Source organism: Urocitellus parryii, assembly GCF_045843805.1.
Source record: "Urocitellus parryii isolate mUroPar1 chromosome 13 unlocalized genomic scaffold, mUroPar1.hap1 SUPER_13_unloc_4, whole genome shotgun sequence".
Taxonomy (NCBI): domain Eukaryota; kingdom Metazoa; phylum Chordata; class Mammalia; order Rodentia; family Sciuridae; genus Urocitellus; species Urocitellus parryii.
Window position 1 is genome coordinate 62,355 of NW_027551772.1, and position 5,394 is coordinate 67,748.

At 34.6% G+C, this 5,394-nt stretch overlaps 1 pseudogene; it reads right to left on the reverse strand.

Annotated features, from left to right (window-relative positions):
- Positions 1-4,252: 4,252 nt before the first annotated feature.
- Positions 4,253-4,894, reverse strand: LOC144251438 (glutathione S-transferase Mu 5 pseudogene; annotated as a pseudogene).
- Positions 4,895-5,394: the final 500 nt, after the last annotated feature.

Sequence of the window (5,394 nt, forward strand, 5' to 3'; positions counted from 1 at the left end):
CTCAAGGCAGCCAACTAGTGGAAAAAAATATTCTTCCCTAATACCACTTTACAAAGGGGAGTAATATGTATCAAAGTTCTTTAAAACAGAGCTCAAAGGGGTGTCAGACTTACTTGCTTGCTTACCCATTTTGATGTTCAATTGTATTAAGTTTTTACTAAAGAAAACACACAACAAAAGGCAGAAAATAAAACATACAACACAGAACAAGACACAAGAAAACAAGAACCATGCGCCAAAACCGATGAGCAGGGCAATGTCTTGATAATGCTCCAGGACAGGAGTGGATTGTACCCTGTCAACTACCTCACTGTCCTTCCAGAGGAATTCCTTACTGAACAAGTACCAGAGGACAGATCATTTGTGTGCCTCACCAGGAAACCTCTCTGTCTTCAGAGGAGATCTCCTTTAAGTGAATACCAGATGTTATAAGAGTGCCACTTACCTATGGAGGCCTCCTCCAGCAAATGCTAGCTATTGTTTTAGTGCAGCAGTTACCTCCAGCAATCTGAGAAACTGAAGGCACACCCTGGGGCCTTGGGACATCCCAAGTCACGCACCCCGTAGTGTGGCTCTCCAGTCTGAAGTCCCGGAATGAAGGTCTGGCTTCAGAATTTTCTCAGTCAGGTCTCTCTGGGGCCCCCAAATGTTAAACCACAATACAAAGAAAAGACTACTGACGCCAATTAAAATCAAATTAAAACAAGCTTGTATTTCCGACCAGCCAGGGCTGTCTCTCCTGAAACCTGTGGGAACAGAAGACAGCCCCACAGCTCTCTATGAGCGCAGCTTTGTAGCACAGAAAATTGCAAAAAAGGGGGGGGGGTGTCTTGAGAACTTACAGATAATGGGGATTTTGACAAGCATAACACAAAGGCTGGTTAATAGTCTAAATGGATCAGCACTTAAGGAGTAAATTTAGATCCCAACATCAGAATTTATGAGGTGTCATTAGAGCATCAGAGAGGGTCATTATCTGGCCAGGGAAAGCCAGAATTTATGAGTAGCCAGTAAAGTTTCAGAGAGGGTTGCTATCTGGTCAGGGAAAGCCAGGCATAGGTGAGTTCAAGGCACGGGCAGGCATTCCAGACAAGTTTAGAAATTGCAGTATTTTATAGTAAAGCCTTTCATGCCTTTGTGGTGAGATGGCTCCCAATATTAGCTGGGTTTATCAGTATCACTCTAAAATCAATGTTTATTCAATATTTTACTTTTTAAAAATATTTATACTAAGTTATGGACTCTGTATCTCATTATTGAAATCCATGGTTTTTTAAATTTGTTATTTGTCCTTTCTATTGATTTTTGACTCATGATTTTGCTCTTGTATTTATTAATCTTCTCATTGTAAACTTCTATTTTTAAAATTAGTTCAATTGATATTTGAAGGAACTGTGGCTTTCTCCAGACAAGATTTGTATGTAAGATTTCATCAGAAGCTAGGGGTCAACAATCTTAGAACCATTTTATAATTCTTTAACTACTTGTAGCTTATGTGGGATTCTCATATCAGCCTCTCAATGTTGGAAGTCTAAAGACTAAGAACCCTGATATTGGTCATGCTAATACTGTCAGTTACCTTTAGTGTTACACTTTTTTAGTGACCCTTGAGCCTTCATACCAACTCACAATGAATCCTAGGCTTCAGTTTTTTCTTGTTGCCTATGTGTAACTAATAAGTTGATAATCAGTACAAAATGAACCTACTTCACAGCTATATTTCTAATGATTCTCTACTTAAATATTTAAAAGATTATGCAATCTGAATTAAATAACTCAGTTGTTCATTATTTAAGCAGATATTTTCTAATAAAAGTATTGTGAAAATGTCTCCTCCTTAGAATTTCTATGAACTATATTTTCATGGAGGAATGTAAGATCAATTATAATTTATCAAATATTCTGTCTCTATCATAGATGTAAATTAAATAACTATGGTAATTTAATAAATCATACTATTTTTTCTTAAGAATTTTAAAAATGCATGAATCATACAAAATTAAGTTTTAATTTCATTTAAAAATTATGTAAGTAAATAAGCAGTGTCTATCTTATTTTATTTATCAAAAATTTGCTCTGAGCAAATATTTCCAGAGGAAAGTATAAATAAGAATATCATTAATGAGCCAAAACAATTTTTTGTGTTAAAAAGAGATCCTATGGAGTTTCTATCATTTATTTTATAAAATATAAATATATTTCATCAGATGAATGGTAGCATGAGAAGCTTCCTGAGAAAGGGGCATTATTTGGAGTTTAAATCATATAAATAGAATTCAATTTTCTATATTATAGTTACTCCTTGACTTTATGTTTGAGAGAATTTCATCCCCTTAGGAGAAGAGATACAACACAATTTCTTGTGCTTTCCTAAGAAGGTACATCCATTTTCTTCTTACAACCTCAAATTCTTTTTTATGTTTTAAAAAGAATGCTCATAAAATATTTTGAGTGAATGCCCAATAATGAAATAATGATGGACTTTCTTCCTTGGATATCATCAGTAAATGCATGCATGCTGATGGTGGTGGGATAGCTAGCACAGACAGAGGAAATGAGCAAAGGAATATCTTTTGCAAAGAAGTAGATCATCTCATGCCATAACCTTTGCAACATCACTTATACTTCATTTTATTTGTGACAGAAATACTCTATACAGTTCCCCTTTTCAGAATTCCAATAACTAGAGTTCATTAATCTAAATTGATACTTGTGCTGTGCTGAGTCAAATGGTAGGAACAAAAATGCATTAAAAAAAGCAAGAGGTCAGCAACAAATATACAAGAGAGGGAGAAAGCTTTTATAATGATTCATAATAGCAATAGAATATTTTATTTTTAAGCCACATTCTTGAGATATCATATATCATAAAATTTATCTATTTTAATTGTACACTTTCAGAGTTGTGAAAACAAAATAATAATCTAATTTTGAACATTTTTATCATCCCCAAAAGTAATGTCATGTCCATTGGCATGTTCCCTCCACTGGCCTTAAGTTAATCTCTACTCAGCTTTCATCTCTAAGATTTGCCTATGCTAGAATTTTATATAAATTTAATCATGTTATCCTTTATGAATGGCTTTTATTACTTAATATGTCTTGAGGAACACGTTACAGAATTCATCACTACTTATTTCATTATACCATTGAACAGTATACTACATTTTATTTTCCATTTATCTGTTGTCATCTATTTCCATTTTACACTGTTATTGATAATGCTGCTATGAACATTCATGAACAAAACTGTATATAGGAATATGTTTTAATTTCTCTTGGGTAAATAACCAGGAGTGAATTTCTGGATTTGTACCTCACATTTTAAGAAACTGCACTTATTTTTCAAAGTGGTTTTATCATTTCATGTTCATCCCAGCAATGATAGTAGAAAATTTGAAGTAGCTCCTCATTATTGTTAGTACTTGTTATTGTCTACTTTTTAAAAATATCCCACCTAGTGGGTATTATTTGAAGTTCCAAATTTTTAATTTTGGTGAAATCCAATTTTTAATTTTTTTTATGATTAGAATGTTAATGTCTTATTTAACAAACTTGCCTAACCCAAGTATGTGAATACTTAGTCTTATATTTTTATAAGAGTTTTCTAGTTTTATCTCTTGCATTTTGGTTTATGATTCATTTGAGTTAAATTTTATGTATGGGGAGACACAGGGATTTAATTTAATTCTTTGGATTTGGGTAATCAGTTGTTTTAATACCATATGTTGCAAATAGTAATTCATGCACCTTCATTGTAACTTTAAATAGCATTTATCTTATAATTTTTTTGTGATTTTTACTGCAATTATAATAAAACAAAACATGCATCTTAGAAATATCTAGTTTTTTTGGGGGGGCATATGGACCATATGGGTTATTTACTTAATAAAAATGGGTTTTATTCTTTCTGCTTAGAAATATAATACTTTACAGTTTTTTAGACTACCATTATATTTTGGAATTAACATAACTAGATTATTTTAGCACATAAACAATTCACAGAAAATTCAACCTTGATGCTCAATCTAGCTTTGGACTGCTACAAGGAGGCATATCATTTTTGACAATTCTCTTTCTGGTAGCCAAAACCAAATGAGGGAATACTATCTAAGTCATTTTAAACAGAAAATTTCAAGGTTTCAGCACATACTTTTTTTTTTTTTTAACCCAAGAGCTATTTGTTGGAAAGAGCAGAGAAGAGTGTAGGCCCCTAGGTATAGGATGGAACAAAACAAGCTGTTTCTCTTGCTCAGCATATACACTTGTTGCCCCACTTGGCCATCTTGTTATTGACGGGCATATTGAAGAAGCGGTCAGACTGCAAGTAGGCAGCTATTTTCTCCAAGGCCTCAAAGCGGCACATGAAAGCCTTCAGATTTGGGAACTCATCCAGGCACTTAGGCTCGAACATAGGGTTCTGGTCTAAGACATCATAGGTGAGAAAATCCACAAAGGTAAGCTTTTCTCCTGCAAACCATGAGTATTTCCCCAGGAACAAGTAGAATAGTTTCAGTTGTCCAGGTAGCTGTTCCAAGTACTGAGGCTTCATTTTTTCATGATCAGAGTTGTAGCAGAGGCGAACTAGTTGCATGCGGAAATCCATTATTTGGTTCTCCATGATGTCTACTCGAATCTTTTCTTCTTCGGTGTCACCACACATGTTGTGCTTGCGAGCGTTGTTCCCATCCATGAGATAGGGAAGATTAGGAAAGTCCAGGTCTAGCTTGAACTTCACATCCAGCCATTGGCTTCCATCATAGTCAGGAGCTTCCCCGCGAATGTACCGTTTCTCCTCATAGGATGTATCTGTGAACTCCAGAAGCAGGCGGATCGCATGCGCCAGCCCGCGAACATCCCAATAACCCAGAACCATAGACGACGTGGACCACATGGTGAAGCAACTTGCGGGCTTTTGAAGACTGGCCTCAGCACATACTTTTTGAAAAATTTAGACTAAGAGTAGCTAGTTATTTCATCCAAGAGTGTAGCTAGTTATTTCATCTAAGAGCAGCCTCTTACAACTTCTCCATATGAGTATGTACACTCCAGGGCCCTATGTAAAAATATCAGAAAAGGCTGTTTAAACTGTCAGCCAAGGTATCTTTCCAGATAATGTTGCCTTTAGAAAGAAGTAAATTTTTCTAATTATGGATTTAGATTTCTTTTTAAGAGAGAGAGAGAGAAACACACTCACCTATACATATATTTTGATATTAAGCTTTTTGAGTTCTTTGAATATTCTGAAAATTAATGCATTATCTGAGGTTTATTTAATACCCCATCCCATTTACTGATTTTTAAAATTTTACTTCTAGTGCTTTAGGAGTCTTGTTAAGGAAGAATGTTTCTACACTGACATGTTTGAGTGTTGGGCCTATATTTTCTTCAAGT